The sequence below is a fragment of the Schistocerca cancellata genome, chromosome 3 (assembly GCF_023864275.1).
Source record: "Schistocerca cancellata isolate TAMUIC-IGC-003103 chromosome 3, iqSchCanc2.1, whole genome shotgun sequence".
In the NCBI taxonomy this organism is placed as follows: Eukaryota; Metazoa; Arthropoda; class Insecta; order Orthoptera; family Acrididae; genus Schistocerca; species Schistocerca cancellata.
The window spans coordinates 485,888,204-485,901,002 of NC_064628.1; the positions used below are offsets into that span (position 1 = coordinate 485,888,204).

Here is a 12,799-nt window from a genome sequence, read left to right on the forward strand (position 1 = left end):
GGTTCGATTCCCGGCGGGGTCAGGGATTTTCACCTGCCTCGAGATGACTGGGTGTTTGTGTTGTCCTCATCATTTCATCATCATCCAGGAAAGTGACGAAATTGGACTGAGCAAAGATTGGGCAATTGTACGGGCGCTGATAACCACGCAGTTGAGCGCCCCACAAACCAAACATCATCATCATCATCACACAGCTGTGCGGCACTCATTGTGCTGCTGGGGTATGCCATCACGCCGAGGAAAAAGAGACCACATTTACGGGTGGACATGGTCCCCAAGGATAGATGCATATTTGTGCCGATACATGGTGCCTTCCAGAACGACGGGTTCACCCTGTGAATGCCCCGTAAACGTTCCCCAGACCACGGCGCTCCCTCCTCCGGCATAGACCCTTCCGACGACCGTAGCAGGGTGTTTGCTTCCAGAGGTTTCACGACAAACACGCCAGCGGCAATGCGTCACCTGAAAAGGCCACCTGTCGCCACTCAGTGGACGTCCAGTTGCGGTATTGCCGTGCAAATTCCAGTGCTTGTTTCCAGAATGAGATTTTCACTCTGCAGCGGAGTGTGCGCTGATATGAAACTTCCTGGCAGATTAAAACTGTGTGCCGGGCCGGGACTCGAACTCGGGACGTTTGCCTTTCGCGGGCAAGTGCTCTACCGACTGAGCTACCCAAGCACGACTCACGCCCCGTCCTCACAGCTTTACTTCTGCCAGTTCCTCGTCTCCTACCTTCCAACCTTTACAGAAGCTCTCCTGCGAACCTTGCAGAACTAGCACTCCTGAAAGATAGGATATTGCGGAGACTTGGCTTAGCCACAGCCTGCGGTATGTTTCTAGAATGAGATTTTCACTCTGCAGCAGAGTGTGCGCTGATATGAAACTTCCTGGCAGATTAAGCCATGTCTTCGCAATTTCCTTTCTTTCAGGAGTGCTAGTTCTGCAAGGTCCGCGGGAGAGCTTCTGTGGAGGTTGGAAGGTAGGAGACGAGGAACTGGCAGAAGTAAAGCTGTGAGGACGGCGCGTGAGTCGTGCTTGGGTAGCTCAGTTGGTAGAGCACTTGCCCGCGAAAGGCAAAGGTCCCGAGTTCGAGTCTCGGCCCGGCACACAGTTTTAATCTGCCAGGAAGTTCCAGTGCTTGTTGTCGATGAACATTAGTCAGCATGTGTGTATGTACAAGGCGCCTGCTGCAGAGGCCCAGACGCTGAACTCAGAGGAGACGCCTTAGTTCGTCTGGGCGATCAGGTGCTCAACAGCTGCACGTCCGTTCGACGGTACACATTTCTGCAGCTGTCGTTCACCACTGTCATGTATGGCCAATGATTCACCACCGTTGCCTCGGCGCCGGTTTTGGATGGCGCCAGTCGGTTTTCAACAACTCTGCCCTGTTTAATGCACCCACTTGGTTGGTCTAATTCAGGATAACCGTCCGTTTCCTCACTCGCCTAACGCTAGTGGCGGATGGCCCCCTCCAAAAGGACACAGCCAATTTCCCCCTTCTCTATTAGTCCGTGTTTGTTTTCGTTTCTAACGACATCGCTGCCAATGGACTAATCACTAACCTTACTTCATTTTCTTCTTCGACAATCACCTGCGTCTAAATTTTTCTAGTAAATAACGAATCTGGCTCAGTTATAGCCTGTCCTTCTTGACCTTCGTCAGTACGCAATTGCTTCCATCGTCCTTATTTACCCTACGCTATCTCTTTCAAACTAGATGGAACTCCAAATGTACTGAATCCACACCGCAAGAAGTCTAAGGACGCAAAGAAAAACTTTAATGGTTGAAAAATAAAATAATGTAGAAGTATTGACTGAGGTGTAAACGTTTGCTCTCTTAATACTCATCCATTCACAGGATGGAAAAGAAAGGATTTCCTGTAATTGATTTGTTTTTTTCCTTCTAGAAAAATTATTTGTAATAATGACTCTGTTGGGAACATTACGTTCAACGAAATACCTTTTGGATCAACTGACAGAAGTTAACTACTACGTTACATTGCCCATTAAAGCACAGTACAGCAGCCTAAATTATAGCCAAGATTGCCACCATTAATGAAGAGACAATATGGAAGCATCGTTTTCGTGCTGAGTGGACGCACTATGGTATCTGTAAGATTATCAGCTTGAAAAGGAGATACTGCGAGTCCAGTGGAAATATTTACAAAAATTTCGGATACGTAATGAAACTGATGAACAAAGTTCTTTAAACAGCCTATTATTTTAAGTGTCTCCACTTTAATCGAATTCGCGCAGTGAAGTGCTGCTACTTCTTTATCCTGCTATTCATGTCATGTGTCACAGACACCAAAATCAATGTAGTTTTCTTAAAAAAGTATTTTTATCAGGTTACCTTCCATTCAGAAGGCTGTTGCACGCAGCGACTGCTATACTGCCGGCCGGAGTGGCCGTGCGATTCTAGGAGCTACAGTCTGGAGCCGAGCGACCGCTCCGGTCGCAGGTTCGAATCCTGCCTCGGACATAGATGTGTGTGATGTCCTTAGGTTAGTTAGGTTTAATTAGTTCTAAGTTCTAGGCGTCTGATGACTTCAGAAGTTAAGTCGCATAGTGCTCAGAGCCATTTGAACCATTTGACTGCTATATTGACTTGTAAGTAATAGATTTCAGCTATCAGTCGTCCTTTTTAAATTTTATTGGCAGATCTAGATTTCAGCTAGAAACTAGCCATTCTCAGTGCACTATCGTTGGAGTATTCAGTGAACTTTGGACAAAGATTGACCAACAGGCTTTACATGCATTGATCAACAATGATAGTGTATTGAGAACGGCAAGTTCCTAGCTCAAATCTAGAGCTGCCAATAAAATTTGAAAAAGGGCGACCAATAGCTGAAATCTATTATTTACAGAAGTATTTTTCTCTTCTAAGCCTCGTCTTCAGATGTAGGAAGTTTGAAAACAGTATAATCCTTTAATAAGCGCAAGAGTTGTCTTGTGACAGCCAGAGCGAGAGCACCAGCAGCAGCGAGTACTGTTTGTATAAAGCGTTTATTTTGCATTTTGTTTACGACCTTCCACTAAGGAAGGGATTCTATTTGTGTTTATCTGCTCTGCATAGTAACTAACAGTTCTTGATAAAACTTTACGTAGTTTTCGTGTTAGATTTCTTAGTGTTTTCTTGATCGTTTAGAACAGAAAGCGCCCTAAAACCGTCTTTTGTTTGTTTCGCGGCCGTTAGCCACTAGTCACTTGAATCAGCAGTTGTCTTGTGACAGCCAGAGCGAGAGCACCAGCAGCAGCGAGTACTGTTTGTATAAAGCGTTTATTTTGCATTTTGTTTACGACCTTCCACTAAGGAAGGGATTCTATTTGTGTTTATCTGCTCTGCATAGTAACTAACAGTTCTTGATAAAACTTTACGTAGTTTTCGTGTTAGATTTCTTAGTGTTTTCTTGATCGTTTAGAACAGAAAGCGCGCTAAAACCGTCTTTTGTTTGTTTCGCGGCCGTTAGCCACTAGTCACTTGAATCAGCAGTTGTCTTGTGACAGCCAGAGCGAGAGCACCAGCAGCAGCGAGTACTGTTTGTATAAAGCGTTTTTGTACTTATTTGCTGCGCTTAGCTTTTAAATAGTTTTTCTGGGAAAACCTAGCGTAGTTTTCGCGTCTCGTATTTCAGTGAGTGTTTCTTGATTATCAGAGTAGCTCATCAGAAGATTATCTTGGGAATTTGTCATCGTATAGAGTAGGGTAAACATAGTCATGTGTAGGGACTGTGGTTGTTGTGAGCGGACGCAAGGAGAATTGGCCACTCTTCGGGGGCAGGTGGAGGCTTTGTCTGTTAGGCTCATCGAGCTCGAGGCGCAGGCATCGGCTCGTAGTGGCGTTGGGGCAACTGTGGTGAGACCTATGCCTACTTCGGTGGCCTTGGAGTCACATGGAACCCCTGATGTCGCTGCGTCTTCCGGCAGTGAGCATCTTACCGGTCAGCCATCACTCCAGGGTGAATGGCGGACAGTGGTGGGCTCGCGCGTGCCTGGCCGAAAGGCGAAGGTGGGATCTGGCCGCGTGGCAGCTGCCTTACCCCTTTCCAACAGGTACGGGATGCTTCCTAGTGGTGATGACATCGTTTCCGAGCCACCACAGGATGCCTCGCCTGTTGGGCCAGTGGCCGATTCTCCGGCAAGGTCCCGACAGTCACAGAGGGCGGGCCTATTAGTTATAGGGAGCTCCAACGTTAGGCGGGTTATGGAGCCCCTCAGGAAAATAGCGGGTAGGTCGGGGAAGAATGCCAGTGTGCACTCGGTGTGCTTGCCGGGGGGTCTCGTCCGTAATGTGGAGGAGGCCCTTCCGGCAGCTATTGAACGCACTGGGTGTGACCGGCTGCAGATAGTAGCACATGTCGGAACGAATGACGCCTGCCGCTTGGGTTCTGAGGCCATCCTTGGTTCCTTCCGGCGGCTGGCTGATTTGGTGAAGACAACCAGCATCGCACGCGGAGTGCAAGCTGAGCTTAATATCTGCAGCATAGTGCCCAGAGTCGATCGCGGTCCTCTGGTTTGGAGCCGTGTGGAGGGTCTAAACGAGAGGCTCAGACGACTCTGCGACTATAATGGTTGCAAATTCATCGACCTCCGTTATTGGGTGGAGAACTGTAGGGCCCCCCTAGACAGGTCAGGCGTGCACTACACACCGGAAGCAGCTACTAGGGTAGCAGAGTACGTGTGGCGTGCACACGGGGGTTTTTTAGGTTAGAGGGACCCCCCCTTGGGCGAAACGATAAAATACCTGACGGCTTACCAGAGAGGACATTATCATCGTTGATAAAGAACGTCCGTCCTCAGAGACCAAAAACAGGAAAAGTTAACGTAATATTGGTAAACTGCAGGAGTATCCAGGGCAAGGTTCCTGAATTAGTATCTCTTATTGAAGGAAATAGTGCGCATATAGTATTAGGAACGGAAAGTTGGTTAAAACCGGAAGTGAACAGTAACGAAATCCTAGACACAGAATGGAATATATACCGCAAGGATAGGATAAACGCCAATGGTGGAGGAGTATTTATAGCAGTAAAGAATTCAATAATATCCAGTGAAGTTATTAGCGAATGCGAATGTGAAATAATCTGGGTTAAGCTAAGTATCAAAGGTGGGTCAGATATGATAGTCGGATGCTTCTATAGACCACCTGCATCAGCAACCGTAGTAGTTGAGCGCCTCAGAGAGAACCTGCAGAACGTCGTGAAGAAGTTTCGTGATCATACTATTGTAATAGGGGGAGACTTCAATCTACCAGGTATAGAATGGGATAGTCACACAATCAGAACTGGAGCCAGGGACAGAGACTCTTGTGACATTATCCTGACTGCCTTGTCCGAGAATTACTTCGAGCAGATAGTTAGAGAACCAACTCGTGAAGCTAACGTTTTAGACCTCATAGCAACAAATAGACCGGAACTTTTCGACTCCGTGAATGTAGAAGAGGGTATCAGTGATCATAAGGCAGTGGTTGCATCAATGACTACAAGTGTAATAAGAAATGCCAAGAAAGGAAGGAAAATATATTTGCTTAACAAGAGTGATAGGGCACAAATCGCAGAATATCTGAGTGACCACCATCAAACGTTCATTTCTGAGGAAGAGGATGTGGAACAAAAATGGAAAAAATTCAGAAACATCGTCCAGTACGCCTTAGATAAGTTCGTACCGACTAAGGTCCAAAGCGAGGGGAAAGATCCACCGTGGTATAACAATCATGTACGAAAGGTACTACGGAAACAAAGAAAGCTTCATCATAGGTTTAAGAGTAGTCGAATCATAGCTGATAAGGAAAAGCTGAACGAAGCGAAAAAGAGCGTAAAGAGAGCAATGAGAGAAGCATTCAACGAATTCGAACATAAAACATTGGCAAACAATCTAAACAAGAACCCTAAAAAGTTTTGGTCATATGTAAAATCGGTAAGCGGATCTAAATCCCCTATTCAGTCACTCGTTGACCACGATGGCACCGAAACAGAGGACGACCGAAGAAAGGCAGAAATACTGAATTCAGTGTTCCGAAACTGTTTCACTGCGGAAAATCGTAACACGGTCCCTGACTTCAGCCGTCGCACGGACGCCAAAATGGAAAATATTGAAATAAACGATATCGGAATTGAAAAACAACTGCTATCACTTAGTAGCGGAAAAGCATCCGGACCAGACGAGATACCCTTAAGATTCTACAGTGATTATGCTAAAGAACTTGCCCCCTTTCTATCAGCAATTTATCGTAGATCGCTGGAAGAACGTAAAGTACCTAGCGACTGGAAGAAAGCGCAGGTCGTTCCCATTTTCAAGAAGGGTCATAAATCAGATGCGAATAATTATAGGCCTATTTCGCTTACGTCAATCTGTTGTAGAATAATGGAACATGTTTTGTGTTCTCGTATTATGACGTTCTTAGATAATACAAATCTCCTTCATCATAACCAACATGGATTCCGCAAACAGAGATCATGTGAAACTCAGCTCGCCCTATTTGCCCAAGAAATTCACAGTGCCGTAGACACTGGCGAGCAGATTGATGCCGTATTCCTGGACTTCAGGAAGGCATTTGATACGGTTCCGCACTTACGTTTAGTGAAAAAAATACGAGCTTACGGAATATCGGACCAGGTTTGTGATTGGATTCAGGATTTCCTAGAAGAAAGAACACAACATGTCATTCTTAACGGTTCAAAATCTGCAGATGTAGAGGTAATTTCGGGAGTACCGCAAGGAAGCGTGATAGGACCTTTATTGTTTACAATATACATAAATGACTTAGTTGACAACATCGGTAGCTCCGTGAGGCTATTTGCAGATGACACGGTTGTCTACAAGAAAGTAGCAACATCAGAAGACTCGTACGTACTCCAGGAAGACCTGCAGAGGATTAATGCATGGTGCGACAGCTGGCAGCTTTCCCTAAACGTAGATAAATGTAATATAATGCGCATACATAGGGGTAGAAATCCATTCCAGTACGATTATGCCATAGGTGGTAAATCATTGGAAGCGGTAACGACCGTAAAATACTTAGGAGTTACTATCCGGAGCGATCTGAAGTGGAATGATCACATAAAACAAATAGTGGGAAAAGCAGGCGCCAGGTTGAGATTCATAGGAAGAATTCTAAGAAAATGTGACTCATCGACGAAAGAAGTAGCTTACAAAACGCTTGTTCGTCCGATTCTTGAGTATTGCTCATCAGTATGGGACCCTTACCAGGTTGGATTAATAGAAGAGATAGACATGATCCAGCGAAAAGCAGCGCGATTCGTCATGGGGACATTTAGTCAGCGCGAGAGCGTTACGGAGATGCTGAACAAGCTCCAGTGGCGGACACTTCAAGAAAGGCGTTACGCAATACGGAGAGGTTTATTATCGAAATTACGAGAGAGCACATTCCGGGAAGAGATGGGCAACATATTACTACCGCCCACATATATCTCGCGTAATGATCACAACGAATAGATCCGAGAAATTAGAGCAAATACGGAGACTTACAAGCAGTCGTTCTTCCCACGCACAATTCGTGAATGGAACAGGGAAGGGGGGATCAGATAGTGGTACAATAAGTACCCTCCGCCACACACCGTAAGGTGGCTCGCGGAGTATAGATGTAGATGTAGAATCATGCAAACATCGCTCGACATTCCGAACACAAACTTAATAAATTTTCCTCAGCCTTATTCAGTCACACAAGTAGATTACTGTAATCGGATTTACACGAAAAGTTGTTGAACTGCACACCGGAGACCTTGCTCGTAAGGTACTCGGGGACTATTGCTACTCTGCACTACGCAACGTCCTATGCTGCCGATGTGATGCAACTCGATGGACTGAAGAGGATTAATTTATACTGACTCATCACTGCAGAGCAGGTCGAAACAGGCTTTTAAATTACTTGAACTTGGAACTGAAGCGACCTTTCGCCGACTCTAATGTGCTTCAGTTGCGAAGTACAGTTCGTTTCGCAGATTGCGACACATAGATGTTCCTTCACTCGGGTAGTCTTAAGGTTCCTTTTTTTTGGGGGGGGGGGGGGAGGGCACGGTTTCTTTAGCAATAACAGATCACACACTGTTTCATACGTCACACGCAACTCCGATTTATACAGATTAGAAAAACAGACTGCGCTATCAGAAGAAAAAGCTCTCAATTTACACCTTAGCTGATTTAAAAAAGTTAAACCTCCTTATCTGGACCTGGCAGTACGCACGGTACTGACCCACATTGCTCGTCTTTACCGGTGATAAAGGACTGTTGCCGTTTTAGGACTCGATATCCGTAACCAGAATTAAGTGGGCAACCTATTTTTAAAATGCAGTTCTTGTTGTTTTCCGTTGGGTTTCGTCAAAGTTCTATTCATAATTTTTCTTGTAAAGGTTTTTAGCTACCGCTACCAGTCACAAAATTTGTTAACTAATCTATTATTTGTTTATTGTTCGACATGTTTCGAGGTAATACGTCATCATCAAAAACTTTTACATATTTCTTGAGACAGTCACGGTCGAAAAAATAGTCAAAAGACTTCAAATGATTTTTCTTCTTTAAGCGCTTATGTAACATAGAATGTTCTTATTTTGAGAGTACTGAAGGTGCGATCTGTTTTACTCGCTAAAACATACTCAAGAGCGTAGATCGCATAAAATATTTCTTTACTTAAGACAACCAATTTCGACAGGCTTTTCTGTCATATTCAGATCTTAAAAATCTTTTTGTTGCTTAGCATGTTCATTTTACGTTGAAACTTCAACGCCAAGTTTTCAGGGGGATAAAAAATAGCACATTATAAAAGTTTTGTCATAACTAAAAAAATAATTACACATAAAGTACCTTGTGCGAAAGGCCATATCCACAGGTATATCACTCACAGATGATTGATACATAACAAAAACGCATTACACAGCAGCACATCTACTTACACAAGCTGGACGTATCTTCAACAGTGAAAATCCACTTTAAATGGCATATTGGCTACGGTTGCAACTTGTTTGTGTGATATAAGAAGTTTCTGTGAGCGACGTGCACATGGATATGGCCTTCCGCACAAGGTGCTTTATGTTCCTAAATACTTTAGTTATGACAAATCTTTTATAATGTGCTGATTTTTAATTACTTGAAAACTTCGCGTTTTCATCGTAAAATGAACACTTTTACAACAAAAAAAATTTTTAAGAGCTGGAGATTGCAGCAAAGTCTGTGGAAATCGGTTGTATTTAATAAAGAAACATTTTATGCCATCTAGGCTGTTGAATATTTTTTTTTTGGTATAGAATGGCGTGCCCATTATTATAGTCTTGCTGTCAACGCAAAGTTTAACTCTTAACCCTTTGACTGCCAACAATATTTTTAAAAAAATTTAAAATTTTTCACAAAATTAAGCTTTAGCTTCTTGAGAAGCATCGAATACAAGGAGAAGTTGGCAAAAACTAAACAATCAGATATTTTAAGGAGTTGGTCTCACTTCGTTATATAGTTTTAAAATTGGTCACAAAATTGAGGTTTATTATTATACTATGCTACGGAAACAAGAAGAAATTGGCAAAAAATAATCAATTGTATAAAACTTGTCGCTTCACTTTGGAATCTCTGGGACATAGCGTTTTCAACTACCAATCATTTCATGAGATATAATTGAAAGCGATTTTGCATTTCTCCTAGACAGAATCCCACATCTCGAAACTTCCATGAACTCATAATGCCTAAAACAAATTATAGTCCTATATAACAAGCAAAAATAGGCATAAATTTAATAAATTCATATCAATAGTACATACTTCTCCAACAGTTTCATTTCGGGCCCACGCATTACAGCAGCAGTAAAAACTCTAGTTTATGTAACAATAGTTTTAGATACACTTTACCGTCAATGATCTCCTTAATGACTATAAAAAACCACAGGTCTCTATGTGAAGGTATAAGTAAATTTTGAGTTATATTTTCTTAACTTTGCTAATGGCTTTTGGAGTGAAATTCTTAATTTTCTCTTGCCTAAGGCAGGCCTCCGCGGATGAGTTACAAGAAACCTGCGTGGTCTCAATACCTCGAATACGGGATGGCTCAGATTCCCCATTGGGCTGTGGGCTTGCTCGCGTGAAAATGGCCTGAATTGTAATCAAGTTGGCATGGGTCTTTGAAATTAAGCACAGTGACCGCGGGTCCCCTGAGTACTGTTGGCCGGACGAATCTGCGCATCCGGGTAGGCTGATACAAACACGCGAAACCGCCATTTTGTCATCTCCCCGTGTGGGAAAATTTCTGAACCTTACATTCCGAATGTTGTCAGCCAGTCAGATGGATCAGAAGCACTGGCGCTGTGACACGAATGTCTGATCCAATTAGTACAGACGCAGCAAATGCAGTATACTAACCTTCATTTACTTAATGGACATTCAGTAACTGATGGTGTAGAAGGTTTAGCAGGTTTCCCTGCGTTTTTGTGTATTCAGGGAAATTCTTAATCACCACTGCGGCGAAAGCTGTGAATCCTCCGTCCATGTCACGGTCATTTGTAAGCAGAGAGATCGGAGACAAGACGGAGAGACGGTGTGGAGACACATGGCTGTCAGGTTATATCGAGAGAGACTTGTCCGGACACTGGCGGGATACTGTGCTGATTACTGAGGAAGTGTCGCTGTTAGCGTTGACGCTGCCTTTGCTCTGAGCTCCCTACAATCTGCGAAGTTTATTCTAGCACTTTTGTACTCCTGCAGCAGTGTTTAACTTGCGTTTGTGACCTACACAGATATGGAAAGACAACTGCTGTTCTGTAACAAATTTCCATTTAGTTTAAGGTAGATACCAATAGTCAGCAGTGCTCTCTGTACCAATAGAGCCTTATTCGAACAGTCATAATGTATTCTTTTGCACATCAGTGTGTATTACGTTGTCTAATTGACTTAGTTAAAATCATTTTGAGGTCATGTATTTTTTCTTTGTACTTCATGTATTCAATCATTTCAGACCTAATTACGTGAATAGACTTCATTTTTTGCACCGACAGTTAATTGCAAATAATATAATTGTGACACTAACTTCAGGGCATAAATTGATACGTTAAAGCTAAGGATAGTATTTACTTCCATCCCAAGTCTTACCCATTTCTCTTTGTATAAATGAGTAGTGCTATCTTTGTGGTGGCATTCCATTGTAAAACATACACTCCTGGAAATGGAAAAAAGAACACATTGACACCGGTGTGTCAGACCCACCATACTTGCTCCGGACACTGCGAGAGGGCTGTACAAGCAATGATCACACGCACGGCACAGCGGACACACCAGGAACCGCGGTGTTGGCCGTCGAATGGCGCTAGCTGCGCAGCATTTGTGCACCGCCGCCGTCAGTGTCAGCCAGTTTGCCGTGGCATACGGAGCTCCATCGCAGTCTTTAACACTGGTAGCATGCCGCGACAGCGTGGACGTGAACCGTATGTGCAGTTGACGGACTTTGAGCGAGGGCGTATAGTGGGCATGCGGGAGGACGGGTGGACGTACCGTCGAATTGCTCAACACGTGGGGCGTGAGGTCTCCACAGTACATCGATGTTGTCGCCAGTGGTCGGCGGAAGGTGCACGTGCCCGTCGACCTGGGACCGGACCGCAGCGACGCACGGATGCACGCCAAGACCGTAGGATCCTACGCAGTGCCGTAGGGGACCGCACCGCCACTTCCCAGCAAATTAGGGACACTGTTGCTCCTGGGGTATCGGCGAGGACCATTCGCAACCGTCTCCATGAAGCTGGGCTACGGTCCCGCACACCGTTAGGCCGTCTTCCGCTCACGCCCCAACATCGTGCAGCCCGCCTCCAGTGGTGTCGCGACAGGCGTGAATGGAGGGACGAATGGAGACGTGTCGTGTTCAGCGATGAGAGTCGCTTCTGCCTTGGTGCCAATGATGGTCGTATGCGTGTTTGGCGCCGTGCAGGTGAGCGCCACAATCAGGACTGCATACGACCGAGGCACACAGGGCCAACACCCGGCATCATGGTGTGGGGAGCGATCTCCTACACTGGCCGTACACCACTGGTGATCGTCGAGGGGACACTGAATAGTGCACGGTACATCCAAACCGTCATCGAACCCATCGTTCTACCATTCCTAGACCGGCAAGGGAACTTGCTGTTCCAACAGGACAATGCACGTCCGCATGTATGCCGTGCCACCCAACGTGCTCTAGAAGGTGTAAGTCAACTACCCTGGCCAGCAAGATCTCCGGATCTGTCCCCCATTGAGCATGTTTGGGACTGGATGAAGCGTCGTCTCACGCGGTCTGCACGTCCAGCACGAACGCTGGTCCAACTGAGGCGCCAGGTGGAAATGGCATGGCAAGCCGTTCCACAGGACTACATCCAGCATCTCTACGATCGTCTCCATGGGAGAATAGCAGCCTGCATTGCTGCGAAAGGTGGATATACACTGTACTAGTGCCGACATTGTGCATGCTCTGTTGCCTGTGTCTATGTGCCTGTGGTTCTGTCAGTGTGATCAAGTGATGTATCTGACCCCAGGAATGTGTCAATAAAGTTTCCCCTTCCTGGGACAATGAATTCACGGTGTTCTTATTTCAATTTCCAGGAGTGTACATCCCTACTTGGAACATTCATCATATTTACTTCATCTGCATTACTAATGAGTAATTAAACTTGTTCTCACTTGTAGTTAGCACGCTTTTGAGATTATAGAGAGTTTTAGTTACTGTAACAAGCAATTTGCTGGTGTGATATTATACAAGACGTATACTAGCTTGCATAACGTTTCTGTGTTAAGCGCGTAATTTTGGTGGACAGTTTGCACACTCCACTGTCGAGACCCAGC

The 12,799-nt window shown here is 44.9% G+C and overlaps 1 non-coding gene across 1 annotated transcript; it reads left to right on the top strand.

Annotated features, from left to right (window-relative positions):
* The first annotated feature begins 1,032 nt into the window (after window positions 1-1,032).
* Trnas-cga (transfer RNA serine (anticodon CGA)) lies at window positions 1,033-1,107 on the top strand. Its single transcript has one exon. It is a non-coding gene; the product is annotated as a tRNA-Ser (tRNA).
* The last annotated feature ends 11,692 nt before the right edge of the window (window positions 1,108-12,799 follow it).